Genomic DNA, 27,200 nt, shown 5'->3' on the forward strand with positions numbered 1-27,200 from the left:
TTTTTTTTTTGTATGACTTTTCTGAGTCTTTGTAGCATGATGATTTTTATGCTCATTCCTCTGGGTTGTTATCTCAGATACCGTCTTTTTTAACCTGCCTTGTTTTCTTATTAGTACTTATTATTCTGTCACAGAAGCAGATGCTGCGATGAGGTTTGGGGTTCAAGTTGTTTATTAGGAATTAACCTGTGAAGAAAGTGAGGAGCAGGATTGGGCACAGGAAGAAGTCAAACTGCAACGTGGGCCTGATAGAGCCTCAGCCCGCCTCATGTAGAGCCTGTCAGAGTGGCCCATGTTGAGCCCAAACGGCTGAACCTCTCTATCCCCACTTCCCCAGATAGTCGCAGATGCAAACTTCCTTGGGAAGAGTATGGCTTTGAGAAAGGTGACTTTCTACAGCTCAAGTGGATCCTCAAAGAGTTGACAGCTGGGGCTGCCTGCTGACTATACTGCTGCAGCTGGACAGAAAGTCCTTCCTTGAGGGAGATTGGGACAGCACAGCTCTGCATCTACCACACACTCTCTGAATTCATACTGTTCAGTCATTTCTCTACTGATTTTTTTTCTACTCCAAAAAATAAAAGCTCTGTGGACAAAGCTGAGACTGGCCTGGTGGAAATCAAAAGCCAGTGTTTGTGAGCAGGGGGAAATTAGTTGGGCTTATTCAAGTAGGCCTAGACTTTGATGGGTCTTGGAGTAGAAGGAGAGTTTAGATTGATTATCTGATGCAACAGTTTTCTCTTGCTGTCATAATAAATGACCACACACTTTGTGGCTTAAAACAGCACAAATTTACTATCTCATGGTTCTGTAGATCAGAAATCTGGTTCCTCTGTTCTGGGTCTCCCAGAGCTGAAATTAAGGTGTTGGATGGGCTGAGCTGTTAGCCAGAGACCCTGGGGGAGAATCTGTTCCCATGCTCATTCAGGTTGATGGCAGAATTCAGTTTCTTGTGGTCATAGTGCTGAGGACACATCCTTGCTGGCTGTCAACTGGAATCCTCTCTTAGCTCCTTCAGGCCACTTACATTCCTTGTTATCCTTCCCTTCATCTTTGAACCAGCAATGATGAGTTGAGTCCTCATGTTTTGAATCTCTCTGACTTTCCCTTCTGCTACATATCTTCTGCTTCCAGCCTAAGAAATTTCTGTTTTTAAGGGCTCATGTAATTAAATTGGGCCTACCAGGATAATCTCCTTATTTTAAGACCAGTAGCCTTAATTATGTATGCAAAGTCTCTTTTCTCATATAACATGACATGTCAGGGATATCTGATATGGACAGCTTTGGGTGACACTGTACTGCCTACCACTGCTGGGGAGCAGAGGTTTCAGGAAAGGGTCCTGACATGATAAAAGTGGCATTTTAGGAAGATTTCTCAGCAGTCAGGTAGAGAATGGATAGGGCCGGGGAGACAGTGAAGGAGGACACTAATCTAACAGAAAATAAAACTATAAGGTTCTAGATGAGGGCAATGATAATAAGAACAGGAAAAATGTGGACGTCAATTGAAGAGTTTAGGAGTATCTGATCAGGTTTGCTGGCAGATTTATGGGGTACAGGAGAGGGTAGTGGGTTACATGAGATATTGTGTTTGAAAGGTGATGAGTTCATTGTGAGCAGGTTGGGTTTAGTGTTCTCACCCTAGTGTGAAGCTGCATAATTGGGGCCATCAAAGACTTACCACAGCTTACTGTCTCTGACACAGAGGCAGGATTACATGGAGCAGGACTCTAGAGTATACGTCTGTTTTCACTTCTGGTACTAAAAACGCTCATTCTAGAAACTCTGTGGGACAAGCAATAAGATAGGATTATTACCTACCCAGATACATTGTAATGTAAGTGCAGATCATCCAAAATAAATTTTTAAGTTCTAAATTATATACCTTTGACAAAAGCATACACCTAGAATTCTAGGTGATATATGTATCTTCTACAGTGTGTTTTACCCAGGCTGATATTAAAATAGGTTTGTATTATCTCAGTATGAGTCAATTGGAGACTGGGGAATTTCCTTCAGAAACATGTTGAAGGGAAATCAGCTTAAATATCAATTTTGCAGAAGAATAACATACATGGAGATGATTAAGAAATCACTATATTTTTATTCCTATTGTACCGATGGTAGAAACAAAGATGAGTCATTGATGGGCTTAAGGTGAGTCTGTCTGGGTATTACCTCAGTCGTCACTTGCTTTCACCAATGAATTCCTGGCAAAACTGGAAAAAACACACAGGAGAAGAGATATCCCAAAAACCAAAAGCTCATGTTTCTTTGTTTTCAGTATTGAATTCTCCAGAGTATCTGGAGTTAGCTTGTCCAGCAATTCTTCTTTTCACACCTGCAGACCTTAACCTTTAGGTCACTCCAGTTCATAGTGGAGAATAGACAGAAAGAAATATTTTGGAGTAGAGAATGAATAGCAGAAGGACAGGAAATATTTGGGGGGGAAATGGGTCAACCAGCGTGTCTAACTGTATAGAAATGGTGTACTTTTCAATATTTGGTGCATTTGCTCTGTTTTCATTCACTGTGCTTCTTTTTCTCATCAACAAATGCTAATTTTAATCCTATGGATAGCTAAAGGCAGCATTAATTTCCATTCGGGCATACAAGACAGGTTTTATGGTTCCTAAAATGACACCGCCAAGCAACCTTGTGTGTATAGACTGAGACTGCAAGAGCTTGGGAAAGTGGGAGGAAAAAGAGAAGGGGCAGTGACGCCTGTACCAGTGGAAAAGTCTCAGAAATGGCAGCAGATAGGGAAGTGTTGATTGGCAAAGGCTGGGATCTAGGTGGCTATCTAGAGAGCCCCCATCCTTTTGATACACATATGCATAATGTTGGAGTCATTGTGCATACGTGTGCCTTTCTTGGGCACTTTCATCAAAATTCTAAAGGGTAAGGACCCATGGGGTCCAGAAAGAGAGTTTAGAGAAGCAAAATAAATGGAAAACCAGGTAGATACTATCTGAAAACAGTTCCTAAAGCAGTCACTAGTAGGATGAGGCCAAGGGATGAAAAGGAAGAACTTCTTAAAAGCATCTTCCCTTTTCTGAGAGCATCAAAGTAAAGAGCCAGTAAGGCTTCAGGGCAGTGAAGGGAAGGAATGTTACATATTGAACATCAGGGGAGCAAAAGGCTTTGGAAGATTATGAGCTTTATTTGCATATTTTCTGGAAATGTGTCAAGAAGAGTGGGTGCATCTCTATATGCAAAACTTCAACCAAAATAGATCATCTGAGTGAAGGAAATAATAAGGGAGCTGGCTTGCCTATTGACATTTATTTAACTCTTTTAGAGGAAAGAATATGTTGGCAAGAGCTTTGGGGAAAAAAATGTATCTGCTTTCCAACCACAAGAAAAGGCAACTGATTCAAAGCCAAGGAGTATTCTTGGATTGAACTTTAGTAGTGCCTTAATTTAGACAGCTGGAGAAATGCCTTTTTCAAGTATAAAATTAAACTTTCCAAAGGAAAGTTTTCATTTTGGTTTTAAATCTGGACTTTACTGTAAATTTGTCCTTCTATGAATTTGCCAAAATAACCGCCACTTTTCAGTGATGGTGACTATATTGCATTTATGAGAGGACTTAATGTGAGTAAGGGCTGAGCTTGTCCCTATATACTTAGCAAATAACGCTACTTCCTTAGCAAGTAGTGAGGGGACTTTTGACAAAGCTATAAATGACAGTGCCCTAGATCTATATAAATCATCAGGGATAGAGCTCAAAACTTAATGTTGAGTGAAAAAGCAAGTGACAGAAGATATGTACAGTGTGTTATTTCTGGATATATATATAAGCATGAAAAAAAATGTTTAAATTATGTATATTGTGCTACTGGTTGCCTGGTGTGGGAGAGTTGTCTCTGGGGCAGAGAATAAAGAGGAGAAGTGAGAAAGGAGTTTGATGGTTGTCAAAGAGAACTTTAGTCCCTCCATCCCTTCTTTCCCTAAAAGAATGCAAGTGTGAATTGCTTGTGCAGTTTTATTTAAAATTATCTACACAGAAAAAATATTGGAGCAATTCAATATTGAAAGTTAATAATTTTGTAAATGGATGGTAGGAATATGTGTTGTTTTTTTTTTTTCTGTGTTGTAGGGGGAAAAAAGAACATTTACTGAAGATATCTATGTCATTTCAGTGTATTAAAATGCCAGTATTAACACTGACCTTCTTTTTCCCTATCAGGTATTCCTCAGCAGCAACCAGGAGAAGAAAAGAATGAGAAAAAGAATCCAATTCCTATTTCGTATTCCATAATCAGGACAAGGATAAGAAGATGGAAACACTTAAGGCAGAGGATTGAAGGTGAGTGAAACATATAAGGGACAAATGGTGGAAGAGATGGAGTGGACAAGAATATAAACAGAGTATTGTGGTACAGCCCAAAAAATATATATACATTACAAAGCAAGTCAATTACATTATAGAGTCAGTCATGCCAGTTGGTCAATATCTTGTGAAACAAATAATGTGAAACATGTGAATTTTAAATTTTTTAATTTGAGCCATAAGTGTCATAAAAATCCATTAGGCTAAAGTGTGGAGAAAATGAGTCTGTGACATTGAGTGGACCTGAAGTGTTCTTCTGTATGTCTGTGTTTTCTGTTAAATGAGGGGCCTGAGAAGACACTTGTCCTAAGAGAGTGTGGGAACATGACCCACCCACAAAGGCTTTGATCTGTGAACATAGAAGTCAGCATTGCAGGGACAGATACCCCCTTCTAGTTAAAAGGCAGCTTTTGCCTGGAAAGTTCCCCTCTAGCAGTACATAGACCAAAGCAAAAATACTAATAGGATGGTGTGGGCATGAGGACATGGCCTCTGTCTGATTATTGATCTACAGTCTCACAGTGTCCTAGGTCTGATAAGTGAAGATGTGTAAGTGAAGCCACATAAGTGGAAAGTCAGGGTGGAAGGGAATGCATACATGTTGTGTCACATTTTATTCTTTGGATTTGCATTTCCACGCTCTTCCTCTCTGCCAGAATTGCTTCCATCTAATTTCCATGCTTCAAATGAAATAAATGGGTTCGCATTTGTAAATTATCTTGGAGGCCTCTCTTACCCGTTTTCCTCTTTCCTTAACTGGCCATTTACTCTCAGTAATTTATGTTGGCTATAGAAATGGGGGAGTTTGGGATGAGTAGAGACATACTCCAAAGAAAGGGGAAGAACTAACAGGTTCTAGTGAGAAAATTATCTTTGGTGCTTCAGTGCTTCTTGCTGAGTACATCAGCCTCAGGTGGGTTTTGCTCTGGTGACCTTGAGTCCCTCCTTTGCTGTAAAAGCTGAACAGATATTCTGCTGCATAGAGCAGAAATAGAGCTCCTCATGTTGAGTAGTAAACCAAGCTGAATAAATCATGCCTTCAGAACCTGACCTGATTTTTTTTTTCAGTAGAATTTTGTGATCCCCTAATGGAAAGGTTTTATAAAATAAGGGTATATATGACTTCCTGAAAACAATTAGAGGCTCTGTAATACAGGCACATCTAATAAAAATTATGAATCCTTTGGCAAAAACAAATATGAGGTTTTATTGATAAGCTGACAGTTACACAGAAACACTAGGCCATATTGACTTTAAAAATACATTAAGTGGTTTAATTAAATCATTAATTCCACCCTCAGTTCCATTTTTCAAAAGACAGTCAATGTAAAAATAAAACGGTTTCTTTTTTTAGCTGCTTCTCTTTCCTCTATAATTCATTAGGATGAGTCTATAGATTGACTTATTGCTACTCTGCCATAAAGCACTTGCCGCCATTTCAAGAATATAGTACTTTAAGCAGGATACAAGGAAGTATTGATCTTAAGGTGACATCTTCCTTCACTTTTCATAAAAGGCTTTTTTTTTTTTAGAAAAATCTATAATATGTGTATGACTACAGAGATTTAAGTCACAACATTATTATACTACTATTAAAATAATTGTTAGCTTGTTTCTCTGGTCTATGGGGAAAACTTATAAAAGGTATGTGAGCAATTTTAAATTCATGGAATGGTAATCATCATACATTTTCTTTCTAAATTAATTTTTATTTATGAAAGTAATATTTGGAGATAGTTTTTAAAATCAGTAATATCAGAAAATATATAAAAGAAATTAATAATCTTTCATCTCACCCTCCCGATACTGTAATCATACTCCCCAGAGACAGTATATATCTCTGTATTTAAAAATAATACTTAGCCATAAAAAGAAACGAAATTGAGTTATTTGTAGTGAGGTGGATGGACCTAGAGTCTGTCATACAGAGTCAAGTAAGTCAGAAAGAGAAAAAAAAAATACTGTATGCTAACACATACATATGGAATCTAAAAAAAACCAAAAAGGTTCTGAAGAATCTAGGGGCAGGACAGGAATAAAGATGCAGACGTAGAGAATGGACTTGAGGACACGGGGAGGGGGAAGGGTAAGCTGAGATGAAGTGAGAGAGCGGCATGGACATATATACACTACCAAATGTAAAAGAGATAGCTAGTGGGAAGCAGCCGCATAGCACAGGGAGATCAGCTCTGTGCTTTGTGACCACCTAGAGGGGTGGGATAGGGAGGGTGGGAGGGAGATGCAAGAGGGAGGACATATGGGGATATATGTATATGTATAGCTGACTCACTTTGTTATAAAGCAGAAACTAACACACCATTGTAAAGCAATTATACTCCAATAAAGATGTTTAAAAAAATAAGTAAATAAAAATAAAAAATAAAAATAATATGCTGTCTTAGCCTAGATTCTCTAAAAACAGATTAACTAAGGGTTTAATGTTTTGATACTTTGGGTGGTATAAGCCCAGGTAGATGAAGGTAAGAAAAAAAGGAAGTGAGGCAAGGAAAGCTACAAAGCAGTGCCATGTAATACATTACATGATGGGTACTTAGCAGGCATGTCAACTCAGCATATGGATTTGTCCCCATGGATTGTGATGAGTAACCCCATCCCCAAATACTGCGTGGATGGAAATTCATCTGTTTGGCTTGCTTTGATCTCCCTTTTCCCCTTGGTCAGAGTTCACTCCATGGGGAGCTAAGTCTTCTGTAGTTCAGGATCATGCCATCTGGCCCTTGGTGGCCTCCTAGAAGCTTCTCCCACACCATGTGGTGTTGCATTCCATTGAAGTCCAGGAGTGGAAGGGTGACTTGGCATGGACAGTCTCAGCATGCGGGGTGTATGGGCCATCCAGGTGCTGGACTTCACCTTAACTCCAGCCAGCTGGGAAGCTTGGCAAAAGTGATGGAGGTGGGGTGGTGGCTCAGCCTGGAATACAGGCCAGGCTGAGCACCTGGAATACAGCACCTTCAGAAAGGAGACAGTAGGGGCAATGTGAGTGGTTGTATAATACATATACTATGTTTATTCCTTGATATACCAATTTTAGACATTAAATATTGACTTCTTAATATGGGCTGATGAGTATTTAACTCTCTCTTACACCCCCTTTCTTTCATTCCCACTCCAATATAGTTATATAATAGTTTTTGTTTCAAGTTAATAGTCAATGTTTGCATTATTGTGTTAAATTATGTTATTGCTAAGCCAAGTAGTGAATATAATTACATTTTCTTTCTTATACAACTTTTATTTTCCCTAATTACAAGTTTTTATTTCCATTGTTTTCTAAGAACTTTTCTAATATTTTCCATTATAGCTAACTATAATCATTTTTCTAAATCCTCACACATGTAAGACAGTCCGTCAATTCCATTTTTTTCCCCTCCTTTCATGACCTCTTTCCCAGAGCCCTGGATTCTCCTGCTTTAATCTGGACTGATTGCTTTCCAAGCCTGATGATGTGGAATCCTTATTTTCTGGATCTCATATTTTCCCTTTTCTTGGATAACTCCATTGCTTGGGTCTAACACATCCAACAGTGGCCTCTTAAAATAAATTTGGTAGACACTTATAATACTTCTCTATGATCAGTTTTCCTCTCTTCCTGGACAAATGGGAGGGTGACACTTCATTGCCTCCTTGCAGCTACATAGGTCATTATCTAGTTCTGGCCAGTGGTCTGTGAGTAGAAGTGACACATACCAGTTCGTGCAAGAGCATACTCTTTACCCATGGGAGAAGATACCATGCCTTGTATAGAGATGGTCATAAGACCAAAACTAAGCCTGGATTGCTAAATTGCCATGGAAGATGGTTGACCTGGAGAATCTCCTGTACTCACATAAATTCCAAGTACACCAATAAAGAAACCTTTGCTGTATTAAACAACTGAGATTTTAGCATTGCTTGTAATCTGGCCTCTCCTGACTGATACAAAAGGGTTCATGGGAAATACATTTTTGAGCCATTCTGATCTGAAAACATTGTTATTCCACCCTCCCATTTGATTAATAGAGTAGCGAATATAGAATTCTAGATTATAGAAAAATTTTTTTATTTTCTAATCCTATCTGTTTGTATGCAACCTAGCTTTTCCCTGGAAGCTTTTAGGGTCTTCTACTTATCCCTGGTGTTTAGAGATTTCATTATGATGTGTCTTGATGTGAGTCTTTTTTTACTTTTATTTATTGAGGGTCAATCTTGAGGTTTATGCCATTCGTCTCTGATAAATTTTGCATTATATCTTTGATAGTTTTCCCTATTTTTCTTTCTATAATTCCTATTAGTTAGATGTTATATAGCCTGGAATGATATTCTTTTCCCTCACTTTTTAAAAAAATTTAATTAATTTATTTTTTTTATACAGCATGTTCTTATTAGCTATCTATTTTATGCATATTAGTGTATATAGGTCAATCCCAATCTCCCAATTCATCCCACCACCCACCACCCACCCCCTGCTTTCCCCCCTTGGTGTCCATATGTTTGTTCTCTACATCTGTCTCTATTTCTGCCTTGCAAACCGGTTCATCTGTACCATGTTTCTAGATTCCATATATAAGCGTTAATATACGATATTTGTTTTTCTCTTTCTGGCTTACTTCACTCTGTATGACAGTCTCTAGGTCCATCCACATCTCTACAAATGACCCAATTTTGTTCCTTTTTATGGCTGAGTAATATTCCATTGTATATATGTACCACGTCTTCTTTATCCATTCGTCTGTCGATGGGCATTTAGGTTGCTTCCATGACCTGGCTATTGTAAATAGCTGCAATGTAAAGTGCTGCAATGAACATTGGGGTGCATGTGTCTTTTTGAATTATGGTTTTCTCAGGGTATACGCCCAGTAGTGGGATTGCTGGGTCATATGGTAGTTCTATTTTTAGTTTTTTAAGGAACCTCCATACTGTCCTCCATAGTGGCTGTATCAATTTACATTCCCACCAACAGTGCAAGAGGGTTCCCTTTTCTCTGCACCCTCTCCAGCATTTATTGTTTGTAGATTTTCTGATGATGCCCATTCTAACTGGTGTGAGGTGATACCTCATGGTAGTTTTGACTTGCGTTTCTCTAATAATTAATGATGTTGAGTAGCTTTTCATGTGCCTCTTGGCCATCTGTATATCTTCTTTGGAGAGATATCTATTTAGATCTTCTGCCATTTTTTGATTGGGTTGTTTGTTTTTTAATATTGAGCTGCATGAGCTATTTATATATTTTGGAGATTAATCCTTTGTCCTTGGATTCGTTTGTAAATATTTTCTCCCATTCTGAGGGTTCTCTTTTCGTCTTGTTTATAGCTTCCTTTGCTGTGCAAAAGGTTTTAAGTTTCATTAGGTCCCATCTGTTTATTTTTGTTTTTATTTCCATTACTCTAGGAGGTGGGTCTTTCCTCACTTTTTCTTTCTAATTTTATATTTCCTTTGTCTTTCTGTTCTACTTTGTGGAAGAAAGCCTCAATTTTAAAGTTCAACTCTTCTACTGAATTTTTATTTATTTAAAATGTTTTCTCCAGCTTTATTGAGGTATAATTGACAAAATTATATATACTTAAAATGTACATGTTGATTTGATATATCTTTACTTTGTGAAATGATTACCACAATCAGGTCAATTAACACATCTGTAATTTTGCATAGTTACCATTTTTTCCTGAGTTTAAAAATTTAATCAACTTTATTTTAATTTCTAAGAGCTCTTTCTTGCTGTCTATTTGTCTTCTATATAATTCTATTTTTCTTTTATCTTTCTGAGAATATGTCTTTTAAAATTTGTTCTGCTATTCCCTGCACTATTTTTTTCTGAGTTCTTTTGTCTTCTTGATTTTTTAAAAGACCTTTCATTTTGGGTTTCCCTGAATAATCAGGTGATACTTTGCTGTCCAGTAAATCAAGTGTTATGTATGAAGACCCTTATCAGAACCTGTGTGCCTGAGTGGAACTTGTTGACTTATAGACAGTGGAATAGCCTGTTTGTTGGGAGAGTGCCTCCAAATACCAGTATCTATAGGTCTCCTCTTTAAGGCTACTCACTTTCTCCAGAGAAGATTCCCTTAATCTCCTCTCTGGTTGAGTGCAGGGTTGATTGACAGCCTTCTTGGAGAAAGGCAGAAGAAACTCCTTTAATCCCCCAGGTGCCTGGTATTCTCCAGTCTGGAGACTCTCTGGTTTAATTTCTCAGAGAACAAATGTCTGGCCTCCTATTATGGGAAGAGAGAAGATGCTTACTTCGTTGCAAACAGTGGGAAAAAGATGTACCCATGGAGGGGCAGATTGGAATGCTTATAAGGGTGTAAGAAAGGGAGGAGGACATATGCACAGAAAGGCAGCCTGGTGTGGGACCTGCAGAGTTGGAACCTTGGTAGGATATGGAGAGCATCTGTACAGAGTGTGGCCCAGCATGAATGAGGTCTCCGAGTTTGAGCAGGGTGAGAAGGTCATTCTCTCAGTAGGCTTTTTGCCACAGGATGGAGCCCAGCATGGTGAGGAGGGTGGTGGCCTAATATGGGGTATCAGGGTCTGAGCTGGGTGAGGAAGGCTTCCATGTGGTGATAGATTTTGGATTAATTTCCTATGGCTACTATAACAAATTGCCAAAAACATGGTTGCTTACAACAGAAATTTATTTTCTCACAGTTCTGGAGGCTAGAAATGCAGAATCAGTTTTACTGGGCTGAAATCAAGGTTTTGGCAGGGCTATATTCCTTCTGGAAGCTATAGGGGAGAGCCCATTTTCTTGCTTTTTCTAGCTTCTACAAGCTGCCAGCATTCCTTGGCTTGTGACCTTGTGGCCCTGTATCACCCTGGCCTTTGCTTCCATCATCGTATCTCTTTGATTCTGATGCTCCTGCTGTTCTCTTATAAGGACCCATTCGATTGCATTGAGCTGCAGTTATCCAGGATAACTTCCTCATCTCAAGATTTTTAATTTAATTATATCTACAAAGGCTCTCCTTCTTCTTTTATTCCCCCCCAACTGTAGAAGGAAACATTCACAGCTTCCAGGATTAGGATGTAGATATCTTTTGGGGGGCCATAGCTAAGCCCACCACAGATATATGAATAAATAAATACTCTTGTAAATGTGTTCATGTTCACACACACACAATACCTCTGCCCACTGAGAGGGCCTGGGGAAAGCAGCATCCCAATGTCAGTGAATACAGCTAGTGACTAGATCTGGGTTGCAGTTGCAGTTTGGGTTTTCCAGACTTTCATACCTGCCTCACTTGGCTTCCCAGGGAAGAGTGTGATTTTGGGCAAGGTGGCTATCTGTAGCTAAGGCACTCCCTGAAGTGGGTGACAGCTGACAGTACTCTTACTTTCAACCAAAAGGAATCAGGGTCTCCTGGAGAAATGGCTAATTCCAGGCTGAGGCAGGGAAAGTACAGTATAAATCTGGAACATCTTTTTGTGCTAGAAAGTAAGAAAGTGATCTAAGAATGATGTGGACAATATCAATCTGACACTGAGCCAGTTTGAAGGAACTCCCACTGACCAAATCTGAGGCAATTCAAACATCAAAAAAAGTAATGAGAATAATGGATTATAACCTATTGAATAAAATCAGACACCATGAATCCATACTGATATAAATAGATAAGTGAATACATTAAAAATCTGATGAGGGAAGGGATATTTACATAGTTTAAAAATGCATCTCCACAACTACTTATTAAGTACAGGGTGTTAAAGAATAAGGTTTCAGTGGAGAAACCTGGCAGAACCACCTTAATCAAGTGATCAAAGTGAAAGTAGTAGCGATGGTGGGAATAGATTGCTTGCCACTTGATAGGATGAAATGAGAAGAATATAGCTTCTCATCTGTGTTATTTTTAATCTGATCATGAGAAAATATCGGAGTAACCAAAATTGAGGATAATGCTACAAAATAAATGACCTATAAACCTCAAAAATGCCTGCTTCATGGAAGTCAGGGAACTGTTCCAGATGGGAGGAGACTAAAGAGATGTGACAACTAGATGCAATGCACGACTCTGAAGTGGATTCTATAAAGGACATTATAGTAACAATCAGTGAAACTCCAGTAAGGTCTGAGGACTAGCTGGTGGTAATATATCAGTGTTAACTTTTTTTCATGATTGTGTTGTGGTTGCAGAGCAGAATGTCCTGTTTGTAGGAAATGCACATCAGCTGCGTGAGTGTGATGGTATATCATGTCAGCGACTTATTCTCAGGTGATTCAAGAATAAATCTCTTTGCACAATACTCATAACTTCTTTGTATATTTGAGATTGTTTAAAAACATTAAAGTTGCTCCCCTGTTTTTGGCCAAGCAGCTCATAGCATTGCTTCTATATTCGTTGTTGATCCTATCTTGGGCAAAGGGGATATGGAAGAAGGCTGATGTAGAGTGCAAAGTGAAGGAAAAAAACATTTATGGGGAATATTATGCCATTGACTCCTACCCAGCCTGAGAACTATCTCCCAAGATTGATTAATTTCCATTCAAACTCCATTCATTTCTCATTTTGGCTCCTATCAACCCTCACCATTTCAACTACCGGCCATGGACTTGCTTTCTGACATTTTATTCCCAGTGCCTGGCACATGGGAGGCCCAATATACATTTAAAGAATGAATTAATGGTGCCCTCTGGAAATGAAGTCAGCAATAGAGTCTTAGAAAATAATCCAAACTTCATTTAACGTTCTCCATTAGTATGAGAACTAAGCATTAAATAATTTTTTGTTATAATTTTGAATGAGAGGTTTCTATTTATGGCCCCTCTGTCTGTACATATTTTCCTGAACAGTCCCAGGTAATTCACTTCCTGGAATATTGCTGCGTGGCAAGTTCTTGTCGTTCAGATCTCTTATTCTTACCTGCTTAAGAGAGTTACTTCTCCAACTTCTCTTCACCTCCAGATTAAGGAACTTATCTTGGTTCTTCATGGGAAGAAAGCTTAATCAGTTTTACCTCTGGCCAAAATCTCACTTGCTATGCAAACCTCCTCCATGTTCAGCCCTGAATTCAAATCCTAATAGCAGTGTGTACATCTCAATCCCAAACTCCCTAACTATCCTTTCCCCTCGTCACGGATAACCAACAAGGACCTACTGTATAGCACAGGGAACTCTGCTCAATATTATATAACAACCTAAATGGGAAAAGAATTTGAAAAGAATAGATGCATGTATATATATAACTGAATCACTTTGCTGTACACCTGAAACAAACACATTGTTAATCAACTATACTCCAATATAAAATTAAAAGTTTAAAAAAAAAGAAAAATAAGCAAGAAAATGTCAGTGAATTTGTGGTTCTATGCTTCTTATCCAGGGGAGAAAAAAATCAAACTAAAACCTTGAAATTGCATATTACGCTGTTGTTGTTTCAGTGGTAATATTTATAGATGATCAACAGCCATAGGTAAACTACAAAAGTAATGGTGAAAACTAACGGGTCTCCGAATTAAAAAATTAATTATCCCTATTGCAGTTTTAATGGATACTGACATTTCTGATTCCCTACTGAACAGAAAAAAAATCCTAATAGCTAACGTTAAAATTCTAATAATAGCTAATAGTTATTAATTGCTTTCTAGGTGCCAATCATTGTGCTAATCCTTTTTATGCATTTGTTCATTACTCCTCACAAAAAGCCTATAAGATAGGTACCCTTTTTGTGTACATTTTATAGCTGAAGAGACAGATATTAGACTGAGCTTCTAGGAGTAACTCCCAAATCTTCATGGAAAAACTGGGCTGCCAAGGAGCTGCTCCTGGCCACCATCAGAGAGCTGCCTATCCAACTGAAGCTTTACCCTTCCAGCTATCAGTTTGAGAATCAAGCTTGCAACATCAATGCTCCTGCTCTGCTCTTTACCATGTACTCAGTTCCAAACTCAAGTCTTGTGTTTTGAATCTGATTGATATAACCAAACTCACATCTAGAAGCCAGGCTGTTATGGAGTCTAGGATATGTACTCTTCAGCTTTCTAGCTTTGTAGCATAGGAGGGAATACAAGAAGGGCATCAGGTTAGATGTAGAACAAGCAAATTCTCAGTATGTCCCAACAAAAGCCTCACTGTTGGGATTGGTTTATTTGGAAATATGCCTACAGCAAGATTACATATACATTCTGGAGTATGTCCCACTTTAATTTCTACATCTGAATTCACACAATTCTCACATTGATTATCTTTAGTACATCTGTCTGAGTGAGGTCTATTCCCATGATTCTTTGAGCCCCTTTTCTCTTGTTCTTTTAAAGGCCCTTACAGTTTCCAACAGTTTATTGCATAGCTCTCTGGCTTAATTTTTGTAGAATCACAGATTTCCTAGATTCTTAGTCACCTTGGAAAAGTACAGCCTTTCTTATCAGCTTCTTAGTGATACAAAGACTGTGTGGTAGGGCTTAGTTTCCAGCCAAGACTTCCTGGAAGAGGAAACTCCTGTCTCCACTGCTGTTTTTTGTTTTGTTTTGTTTTGTTTTGTTTTTTTAATCAGGACCAGATGGCAACTGTAACTCAGCACTGTCTAATAGAAATATATTGTGAGACACATAGGCAATTTAAAATTTTCTAGTCGTTACATTAAAATTAAAAAGAAACAGGTAAAATCATTTTAATAATATATTTTATTTAACCCAATATCTCTAATAGACTATAATTTTGACATGTAGTAAATGTAAAGATTATTAATAAACTATTTTACATTTTTTGGTACTAGGTCTTCTAAATCTAGTTCATATTTTGTACTAACAACACATCACCAGCCACATTTCAAGTATTCAATAGCCACTTGTAGCTGAGGCTACCTACTGGATAATGCTATTATGACTAGAGAGAGAACTGCTTACTTTGGTTCACAATGTGATGGTCTTATGTCTTTTTTTTTTGACTGGAATAAAATTGCTTTAAAATGTTGTGTTAGTTTCTGCTGTACAATGAAGTGAATCAACTTTATGTATTCCTATATCCCCTCCCTCCTGGACCTCCTTCCAACTCCCCCCATCCCACCCATCTAGGTTGTCACAGAGCACTAAGCTGAGCTCCCTGTGCAATACAGCAGGTTCCCACTAGCTATCTATTTTACACATGGTAGTGTATTTATCGCAAACCTAATCTCCCAATTCGTCCCACCCTTCCCTTCCCCCCCTGTGTCCACATGTCCGTTCTCTACATTTACATCTCTATTGTTGCCCTACAAATAGGTTCATCTGTACTATTTTTCTAGATTCCACATATATGCGTTAATATACGGTATTTGTTTTTCTCTTTCTGGCTTACTTCACTCTGTATGACAGACTCTAAGTCCATCCACACGTCTACAAATGACCCAATTTCATTCCTTTTTATGGCTGAGTAATATTCCATTGTATATATGTGCCACATCTTCTTTATCCATTCATCTATCATTGGACATTTAGGTTGTTTCCATGTCCCAGCAATTGTAAATAGTGCCGCAATGAACACTGGGGTACATGTGTTCTTTTGAATTATGGTTTTCTCAGGGTATATGCGCAGTAGTGGGATTGCTGGGTCATATGGTAGTTCTATTTTTAGTTTTTTAAGGAACCTGCATAGTGGAGGAACCTCCACTGTTCTCCATAGTGGCTGTATCAATTTACATTCCCACCAACAGTGCAAAAGGGTTCTCTTTTCTCCACACACCCTCTCCAGCATTTTTCATTTGTAGATTTTTTAATGATGGCCATTCTGACTGGTGTGAGGTGATACCTCATTGTAGTTTTGATTTGCATTTCTCTAATAATTAGTGCTGTTGAGTATCTTTTCATGTGTCTCTTGGCCGTCTGTATGTCTTCTTTGGTGAAATGTCTAATTAGGTCTTCTGCCCATTTTTTAGTTGGGTTGATTTTTTTTATATTGAGCTCCATGAGCTCTTTGTATGTTTTGGAGATTAATCCTTTGTCCATTGCTTCAATTACAAATATTTTCTCCCATTCTGAGGGTTGTCTTTTCGTCATGTTTATGGTTTCCGTTGCTGTGCAAAAGCTTTTAAGTTTAATTAGGTCCCATTTGTTTATTTTTGTTTTTATTTCCATTACTCTAGGAGGTGGGTCAAAAAAGATCTTGCTGTGGTTTATGTCAAAGAGTGTTTTTCCTATGTTTTCCTCTAAGAGTTTTATAGTATCTGGTCTTACATTTAGGTCTTTAATCTATTTGGAGTTTATTTTTGTGTATGATGTTATGTAGTGTTCTAATTTCATTCTTTTACATGTAGCTGTCCAATTTTCCCAGCAACAGTTATTGAAGATTCTGTCTTGTTGCCATTGTATATTCTTGCCTCCTTTGTCATAGATTAGTTGACCATAGGTGCGTGGGTTTATCTCTGGGCTTTCTGTCCTGTACCATTGATCTATATTTCTGATTTTGTGCCAGTACCATACTGTCTTGATCACTATAGCTTTGTAGTATAGTTTGAAGTCAGGAAGCCTGATTCCCCCAGCTCTGTTTTTCTTTCTTAAGATTGTTTTGGTTATTCAGAGTATTTTGTATTTCCATACAAATTGTAAAATTTTTTGTTCTAATTCTGTGAAGAATGCCATTGGTAGTTTGATAGGGATTGAATTGAATCTGTAGATTGTAATCATTTTCACAATATTGATTCTTCCAATCCAAGAACATGGTATATTTCTCCATCTGTTTATGTCATCTTTGATTGCTTTCATCAGTGTTTTATAGTTTTCTGAGTACAAGTCTTTCGCCTCCTTAGGTAGGTTTATTCCTGGGTATTTTATTCCTTTTATTACGATGATAAATGGGATTGTTTCCTTAATATCTATTTATGATATTTTGTTGTTAGTGTATAGGAATGCCAGAGATTTCTGTGCAGTAATTTTGTATCCTGCAACCTTAGCAAATTCATTGATGAGTTCTAGTGGTTTTCTAGTGGCATCTTTAGGATTTTCTATGTGTAGTATCATGTCATCTGTAAACAGTGACAGTTTTCTTCTTCTTTTCCAATTTGTATTCCTTTTATTTCTTTTTCTTCTCTGATTGCCATGGCTAGGACTTCCAAAACTATTTCGAATAAGAGTGGCGAGAGTGGACATCCTTGTCTTGTTCCTGATCTTTGTGGAAATGCTTTCAGTTTTTCACCATTGAGCATGATGTTTTCTGCGGGTTTGTCATATATGGCCTTTATTATGTTGAGGTAGGTTCCCTCTATGCCCATTTTCTGGAGCGTTTTTATCATAAATGGGTGTTGGATTTTGTCAGCAGCTTTTTCTGCATCTATTGAGATGATTATATGGTTTTTATTCTGTAATTTGTTAATATGGTGTATCATATTGATTGATTTGCATATATTGAAGAATCCTTGCATTCCTGGGATAAATCCCACTAGATCATGGTGTATGATCCTTTTAATATGTTGTTGGATTCTGTTTGCTAGTATTTTGTTCAGGATTTTTGCATCTATGTTCTTCAGTGATATTGGCCTATAATTTTTTTTTTTTGATATTTTTGTCTGGTTTTGGTATCAGGGTGGTGGTGGCTTCATAGAATGAAGTTGGGAGTGTTCCTCGCTCTGCAATTTTTGGGAAGAGTTTGAGAAGGATAGGTTTTAGCTCTTGTCTAAATGTTTGATAGAATTCACCTGTGAAGCCATCTGGTCCTGGACTTTTGTTTGTTGGAAGATTTTTATTACAGTTTCAATTTCATTACTTGTGATAGGTCTGTTTATATTTTCTAATTCTTCCTGGTTCAGGAAAATTGTATCTTTCCCAGAGTTTGTCCATTTCTTTGTGGTTGTCCATTTTTTTGGCATATAGTTGTTTGTAGCAGTCTCTTATAATCCTTTGTATTTCTGTGGTGTCAGTTGTGGTTTCTTCTTTTTCATTTGTAATTTTATTGCTTTGCATCCTCTCCCTTTTTCTTCTTGATGAGTCTGGCTAAAGGTTTATTAATTTTGTTTATCTTCTCAAAGAACCAGCTGTTAGTTTTATTGATCTTTGCTATTGTTTTCTTCATTTCTATTTCACTTATTTCTGCTCTGATCTTTATGATTTCTTTCCTTCTACTGACTTTGGGTTTTCTTTGTTCTTATTTCTCTAGTTGCTTTAGGTGTAAGGTTATATTGTTTATTCGAGATTTTTCTTGTTTCTTGAGGTGAGATTGAATTGCTATAAACTTCCTTCATAGAACTGCTTTTGGTGCATCCCATGGGTTTTGGGTCATCGTGTTTTCATTGTCATTTGTTTCTATGTATTTTTTAATTTCTTCTTTGATTTCTTCAGTGATCTCTTGGTTATTTAGTAGCACACTGTTTAGCCTCCATGTATGTGTGTTTTTTACAGTTTTTTTCCTGTAATTGATTTCCAATCTCATAGTGTTGTGGTCAGAAAATGTGCTTGATATGATTTCAGTTTTCTTAAATTTTCTGAGGCTTTATTTGTGACCCAAGATGTGATCTATACTGGAGAATATTCCATGTGCACTTGAAAAGAAAGTGTATTCTGCCACTTTCAGGTAGAATGTCCTATAAATATCAATTGATTCTATCTGGTTTATTGTGTCATTTAAAGCTTGTGTTTCCTTATTTATTTTCTGTTTAGATGATCTGTCCATTGGTGTAAGTGGGATGTTAAAGTCACCTACTATTATTGTGTTACTGTCAATTTCCCTTTTTATGGTTGCTAACATTTGCCTTATGTATTGAGGTGCTCCTATGTTGGGTGCATAAATATTTATAATTGTTATATCTTCTTCTTGGATTGAGCCCTTGTTCATTATGTAGTGTCCTTCCTTATTTCTTGTAACAGTCTTTATTTTAAGGTCTATTTTATCTGATACAAGTGTTGCTACTCCAGCTTTATTTTGACTTCCATGTACATGGAATATCTTTTTCCATCCCCTCACTTTCAGTCTGTATGTGTCCCTAGGCCTGAAGTGGGTCTCTTGTAGACAGCATATATATGGGTCTTATTTTTGTGTCCATTCAGCCAGTCTGTGTCTTTTGGTTGGAGCATTTAATCCATTTACATTTAAGGTAATTATCAATATGTATGTTTCTTTTACCATTTTCTTAATTGTTTTGGGTTTGTTATTGTAGGTCTTTTCCTCCTCTTGTGTTTCCCGTCTAGGGAAGTTCCTTTAGCATTTGTTGTAAAACTGGTTTGGTGGTGCTGAATTCTCTTAGCTTTGGCTTGTTTGTAAAGCTTTTGATTTCTCCACTGAATCTGAATGAGATTCTTGCTGGTAGAGTAATCTTGGTTGTAGGTTTTTCTCTTTCATCACTTTAAGTATATCCTGCACTCCCTTCACAGAGTTTCTGCTGAAAAATCAGGCCTGCAGAGTTTCTGCTGAAAAATCAGCTGATAACCTTATGGGGATTTCTTTGTATGTTATTTTTTGCTTTTCCCTTGCTGCTTTTAATATTTTTTCTTTGAGTTTAATTTTTGTTAGTTTGATTAATATGTGTCTTGGTGTGTTTCTCCTAGGGTTTATCCTGTGTGGGACTCTCTGCATTTCCTGGACTTGATTGACTATTTCCTTTCCCATGTTAGGGAAGTTTTCCACTATAATCTCTTTGAATATTTTCTCAAACACTTTCTTTTTCTCTTCTTCTTCTGGGACCCCTATAATTTGAATGTTGGTGCATTTAGTGTTGTCCCAGAGGTCTCTGAGATTGTCTTCAATTCTTTTCATTCTTTCATCTTTATTCTGCCCCTCATCAGTTATTTCCACCATTCTGTCTTCCAGCTCACTTATTCGTTCTTCTGCCTCAGTTATTCTGTTATTGAATCATTCTAGTGTATTTTTCATTTCAGTTATTGTGTTGTTCATCTCTGTTTGTTTGTTCTTTAGTTCTTCTAGATATTTGTTAAACATTTCTTGTATTTTCTCAATCTGTGCCTCCATTCTATTTCCAAGATTCTGAATCATCTTTACTATCATTACTCTGAATTCTTTTTCAGGTAGGTTGCCTATTTCCTCTTCATTTATTTGGTCTTGTAGATTTTTACCTTGCTCCTTCATCTGTGACATATTTTTTGTCATTTCATTTTTTTTTTTTTTTTGATGGGTGGGATTGTGTTCCTGTCTTACTGGTTGTTTGGCCTGAGGCTTCCAGCACTGGAGTTTGTAGGCTGTTGGGTAGATCTGGGTCTTGGTGCCAAGATGAGGACCTCTGGGAGATCTCACTCCGAAGAATATTCCTTGGGGACTGAGGTTCTCTGTTAGTCCAGTGTTTCAGACTCAGAGCTCCCACCACAGGAGCTCTGGCCCAACCCCTGGCTTGTGAATCAAGATACTACAACCCGCACAGGGCGGCAACAAAAAAAAAAAAAAAAAGGAAGAAAGAAAAAAGGAGCAGAACAATACAAAGCATAAAAAATAAAATAAGATTAGAAAACTAACAGATTGTAGAATATATATTGATGAAACAACAACCAGAAGGTAAAACAGACCACAGTAGTAAAAAAAAGAGGAGGAAGAAAAAAAAAAACAACAGAAAAGGACTTGGCTGTGGGGGGCGGGGCTTAGGCTCAAGGGAGGAGGGCCCCAGGAGTGCCTCTGGCCTTGGAGGTCGGAGGACCAGGTCCAGAGCCCCGACAGGCTCACTGGGCCCAAGTGAGCGGGAGAAACGCTAGGCATGTTCCCCCCATCCTCTGATCCTGGAGGGCCCCTCTCCTTTGGCCTCTCTTCTTCTTCCCCCACCTCCCTCCCTCCTATGCCCCTAGGAGCCACGTGGCTGAAGGGGGCCCCAGAAGGCAGGGGACCAGACCCAGAAGCCCAACAGGCTCCCAGGGCTGAGTGGATTAGAGAATCGCCCTCCATGCCTCCCCTGATCCTCTGATCCCAGAGTGCCCCTCCCGCCTGCCTCTCCTCTTCTCCCCCACCCCCCTCTCTCTTATACCCCTAGGACCAGTGCAGCTCGGAGGAGGCCTCAGAGGGCAGAGGACCTAGCCCAGGAGCCCCTCAGTCTTCCTGGGCCTGACTGGGCAGGGGAAACACTAGACCCACTCCCCCCTGTTCCTCTGAGCCCCCGAGGGTCCCTCCAGGTATGGGAACCCCTCCCCCCTCCCAGCTAGCCCTCAGGGGCACTGTTCCTCTCTGGCCTCCACTTCTCCTCCCCGCTCATTCCCCCACATCCTACCCGGTCACTCGGGGGTTCCTCCCATCTCCTTGGGCATTGGTCCCCCACCAGCATCCAGCAGGCACCCTAGTTGTGGGGAGATGCAAACTCTGTGACTTCCCACGCTGCCATCTTGACTCCGCCCCCCTCATGTCTTTTGGTACTCATTGTTTTGTATCACTGTAACTCAGAGACACATGAAGGGGAATTAATCTGTTAACATCACTTCTTTCAGTGATATGAACATGTAGCAGGAAGCTGGTGGCACCATTATGCCTTCTGACCTAAGTATCTTTAGCCTCTTTAACCATGTATGGCTGAAAAGTTCTAGTTGAAGATAACTTTGTGACTGATAGGGTTTAGTCTAGACTTCTTAGTACCAACCACCCTGGGGACCTTATTTCGTTTGAAGACATCCTTAGTTGGATTGGATTTTGACACGGAAACTGTAACATGGAAAGTACTGCTTTCCTATTACTCTTGTAGTGAAATGGAGAGACTGCATCCTTGATGCAGTCAGCCTGGATTTGCTCTTTCTTCCTAACCAAAATAGTAATTCACAATCTTTTGCTTTTCCTTCATGGACCAGAAGGTCAGTGTTCTCTAGAACTACACATTTACTACTTATCACATTTTTCAGCTCTGCTGCCTGAACGTGTAACATTTCCTGTCAGTCATGTCTTATGCAAGCAAAATGAGCTTGTCATTTGGGGCCAGGAGAGTCTATTCTACACCAAATTCAGCGTGTTTTCTTGCTCTCACTTCTTGGTGTCATTATGAAAAGCTCTCAAAGGTCAGTGGCCTTTGGATTTGGGGGAAAACATTTGGATACCTTGTCATATGAAGTAATATAGCCATTGCTTCTGGTGGCCAAGTCATAATGCCCTTCGGGATACGTGTCGTTTAGACACATGAAGAACTCACCATGTTATGACTGTGCTCTCAGTTTGCCAAGGTTCACCCTGTGGTTCTATGTCAATGAACTGACTTCAATTCTTTAGGAGAGAAGAAAAGATAATCTAATGTATTTCTCTGGAGGTCACCATTTTTAAAATCTTTTCTACATTTTACTGGAGTTCCTTGCTATGTCATTGGGTTCTCTAAGTCAGGGGTCCCCAACCCCCAGGCCGCACAGCAGGAGGTGAGCAAGCAAAGCTTCATCTGCTACTCCCTGTCAATCCCCATCGCTCGCATTACCGCCTGAACCTTCCCCCACCACTCTCAGGTCCATGGAAAAATTGTCTTCCACGAAACCTGTCCCTGGTGCCAAAAAGGTTGGGGACCACTGCTCTAAGTAACTCTCTGCCTCTCAGACTATGACTTCTATGTTTGTAGGAGCTGGTGTTTCTAATTCCATTATTCTTAGGTAACCTCCAGACAACCAGATTTTTCAGCTTCTAACAGACTTCTGTTTCTCTATCTTGACAATGAGGATTAAAAAACCCATTCTTTTCACTCTTATTTTTTAAGGAAATGGAAACTTCAAGTGATTGGTTAACCTGAAACTTTCTCCTCCTGTTCTACCACATTTGCCTGTATATGGCTAGGCAGTTCTTTCTGGGTCATGTTAGTGATCATATAATAGGGGTTATTCTTAAGGTAATTGGAGTCTTATTATTCTTTCTGTCAAGGCTGGGTATTCACTTCTCTTTTCCACCATAGTTTTTCTTTATGATTTCAGCAAGTCACATACATTTTTTATATCTCTACTTCAGTATGAAGCAAGAATTTTACCATATGACAAAAGAATGTACTGAACATCCTTTAAATATGACACATTTACCTGTGATTTTAGAAATTGTGCTTTGAGTTATTTTTGTAATGGCAGGTAATTTAACAACGACAACAACAAATACGATCTTTTGTGAAAACTGGTTGTTTTAGTGGTGCAACACGAGGACTTGGAAGAGAGCAAAGCTAACTCAGTTATTAACCATAAGCATTGGCAATAATCAACTGAGCCAACTTTGCAATAACCAGCTTTGCATAGTAAAGAAAAAGTGATTTAGCACACAATACTTTGTTATCCTAAAACCATCATATGACAGTGTGTTTATCGAGGTAAAAGTTCCAGGAGTGGTAGGGAGTCAAAATCCATTAGTACCTAGTTCTACTCTCACTGAATGTCAGCCTACTAAGAAGTATAGGGATTAGGTAGTGTCAAAAATACGTCATGCAAATTTATCATGTTTTATTTTTAAACTGTTATAATTAGTTGAAAATAATGATGAAAAATTTATGTCATCACAAATTTGAGCAGTCATGCTTTAATAGCTAGTCACTTGGTTTAGGATGCCACACCACCTAGCAAAATATTGATATCTGAGACCTCAATGCTGGAATAATGCTTACTTTTAACTAAGAATTTATTACAATTAATTCAATTATGCCTCTCTTCCCGGTTCACCTCAGTGATGATATGAAGCCCAAACCCCCAGCTATCTGTTATTACCTCCTCTCCATACTGGGCTCTGTATATTTGCCTATCTGACTCACTCTTCCTTGGCCACTTTTGTCCCAGATCTTCTGCTCCGTGATCAGCAAACTCTCTTAATCAACAACCTCTTTTCTGATAGTTCACTTGTTTTCCTTGCTCTAGCAGAATTACAAGAACTACAACTATTTCTCATCTTCTGGGTCTCAGTTTAATAGAGGGACATTTCCTGCCCATCTTATCTGTCTGACATCATCATTTTTGTTCTCTCTCAGAATAAGCTGGTTATTTTCTTCCTTGCACTCATCACCTTTTATACTTATTTAATTCCTTGATTTATTTTATTGCTAGTTTACTGCTAGACTCCTGCACTAGAAGGTCAGCTCTTCAATTAGGGCAGAGACTTTGTCCACCAGCCAAATATTCTTCAGGGTCTGGAAAATATTGAGAATGAATGAATGAATATTATCATTCATTCACAATAAATGAATCATCACAGAGGCTAAAAATTTGAATACACTTAAAAAATTAATTTTATCTTTTGACTAAATATATTGATGTTATGGTCATAATTTTTTACCTGGTAAATTGAGTATTTATCAATTGGATCATGGCTTATTGTTGCTTTTACAAATGTGCCTGAGAAAATAAACAGATTCCATACAGGTTTGTTAGCTGGCCACATTTAATTTACTTGGTTTCTGAAGCATTAAGATTTTGTAGCAGGACATGATGGAGCAATGATTTGACATGGTTTGTTTGTACATTCTTAGTAAAAATCTGGAAATTTTACCTCTCTAGTAATGCACGGATAAGCACCTAAAATTTCTTTAGCTAAAACTGATGTGCACACAATTCTAAGCTACAACTGCATTTGGAACCAGCTATAAGCTGTTTCTGAAGTAAAATCATCACAGTTATGAACAGAAAAATGGATGCCGTAGGAGAAAAGAAAAACCTCCAGTTTTTAATACTTCTCTTTCCATGACTGTAGTGGAAGGACAACCTCCTTTTTTGCTACTGCATTTCAAGGGACATTTTGTTCAATTAAAAACCCTGTCACAAAATTAAAAAGTCTGTATCACTTCATGGCTTAGAAATTCCTAAAAACGATTTTTAAAAAAACGATGATAAACACACACAAATTCCTTTCAAAAGATCAGGAAGATGTTCTGATGAGAATAAGGGGGAGAAAACCCTGAAAACACCATCATCAGTATATTTTTGTGGAAATCTATAATTAAATAATTCATAGTAAATATAATAATTGAAAGAAGTAGGGCTATGTATAACTATTCGTCTAATTAGTATCAGATTTCACATGTAGTTAACACTCCAGAGGACAGCGAGAGAAGCTGCAATGAAAAGTCTGATTTGAAAGTAGAGCAAAATTATTACCTTATGTTGCCACAAAGAATAGATTGAAATTCCCAAAAACAACATTCTAATTTATTTTACAGCATAAAAAATACAGCATGGATCATTTAAAAATAAAGTCATAATTACAGGGACTACAATTGAACAGATTCACTGAGCAAAACATTTTATTTTAATCTACAAGTTGAGAAACTGATGAAGCATAAAGGACAAATATGTATAATCAGTTGGAAAGGCTGAGGGGGGGTTTAGCCAAATAAACGATTTGGTGTGGTTCAAAGGCATTCACCCAAGAGAGTTCCTGTTTCAAACTCACATTCACAACCTAACACTTCATTGCTTGCTGCTAAATCAACACAGTAGTGGAGCTCTATAAATGGTCAAGTTTGATTCCAGTGTTATTTGAACAGTCCTCCAATAGGAGTCTCTTGTTCTATATTTATAATTTTAATTACAGATAACTATACCTTCCTCATAATCTCAAGCTATAGAGTGATTTGCTGTAGAACATAGTAACCTTCTAAAAGTGTGGGGTAATTGATTCCACTATTCTCTTATGAGCTCAGGAAAAACAATAATTTCTCAACTGTCACTTAAGTAAACTAGTTTAAAACCTATTTTAGGGTCTGCACAGCACAAAAATAAAGGTGAGGAGACTAAATATCTGAAAAGCCAAATGACTTATTGTAGGCAGTATGGCCAGTTGGTGATGCAGGAATCAGTGTCATAGGCCACAGCTTAACAGTGGTGGGCAGTGGCTGCTTTTGCCATGAGTAATAAAGTCCTTTGTCTCTGACACAGGAATCTCATGTCTTTTGCAAGCATCCATGGCACTGTGGCAGGCAAACTCATTGTATAGTCGTTTTGATGGGAATTCTTTGGTTTCCAGGACTCGTGCACACCATTAAACCTTTTAAGTAGGATAAAATTCCAACACTTGGCTTCCTCGAGTCTCCATTTTTCTGGAAATGCAATGCTTCCTCTCTCTACTCCATTCCATACAAACACAGAGTTAGGACTGCAGAGCTACCAGAATCTGCTCTCTTATAATGTGACCCCACCTCCTTGGTCATGAGTAATTGGTTCCTTTCAATTTGTTGGAACTGGTATCGAAAGATAGGAATTATTCTCTCAGAGGAACTGGACTGAGAACATACAGACTTGAAGCTGTCAGCTAAAATCACATTCCTCCATGTGGGTGAGGAAGCAGAGAATACCAGTTTGTCAGTTTGTACATTATTCATAAGATGACATGTCTCACTTTGCCTGAGACATTCCCTGCTTACATCTGTTGCTCAGGATAATTATTGATAGTATCTTCTCTCAAAATGTCCTGATTTGGAAGCTAAATTGTATGGTCACCCTAATCGCTCAAGACTCTGATGGCAAAGATAGACATTTAACTTGAATAGCAAATGCCTAGATATCATTCTGGGTCCCATCATTCAAGGTAAGAGACACAGCTTTAAGGCATTCAGAGAGTGAAGGCAGAGCATTTACCTCTGCGTGGGAGCAAGTGGCTTTAAACTAGGAAGGCTCCTTCCTATATTTCATCTTAGATAAGAAGGAGGTTCCTTTTTTGAGTTTGGTTCTTCTGTAAGTGTTGCTGTTTAGGCCCTTGCTATTACTGGTGACATGCAGGGTACCTCACCCTAACATGTTGACACTAGCTCTGATTGCTTCAAAGGCTTTTCTGCCCCATCCTCTGGCCACAGACTTTATGAATACAAAGGTGAGGTGATTAGGCTAGGACTGTCATTGGGATTTTGACTTAAAATTCACACATTCATTCTCTATATCAATTAAAGTCAACTTGCAGGGAGAAAGAAGAATGAAGTGGCATAACGAGCAGTAGAGCGGAGAGAGAAGATACCTTGGGTTTCTTCTTATGCTTCAATCCCCATTGAGACTGACTCTGATGTGCATTTTTGCCTTTAGGTTCTATAAGATGCCACAATTTCTTCATAATTAT

The 27,200-nt window shown here is 38.3% G+C and overlaps 1 protein-coding gene across 1 annotated transcript in view; it reads left to right on the forward strand.

The window, feature by feature from the left end:
- Nucleotides 1-27,200, forward strand: part of MACIR (macrophage immunometabolism regulator) — a 245,103-nt gene that overhangs the window by 151,714 nt on the left and 66,189 nt on the right. The window contains exon 2 of the transcript XR_009502360.1: nt 4,195-4,314. The gene's annotated coding sequence lies outside the window, so the exon portion shown is untranslated. The remainder of the gene's footprint in view (nt 1-4,194; nt 4,315-27,200) is intronic.

Source organism: Balaenoptera ricei, chromosome 3, assembly GCF_028023285.1.
Source record: "Balaenoptera ricei isolate mBalRic1 chromosome 3, mBalRic1.hap2, whole genome shotgun sequence".
In the NCBI taxonomy this organism is placed as follows: domain Eukaryota; kingdom Metazoa; phylum Chordata; class Mammalia; order Artiodactyla; family Balaenopteridae; genus Balaenoptera; species Balaenoptera ricei.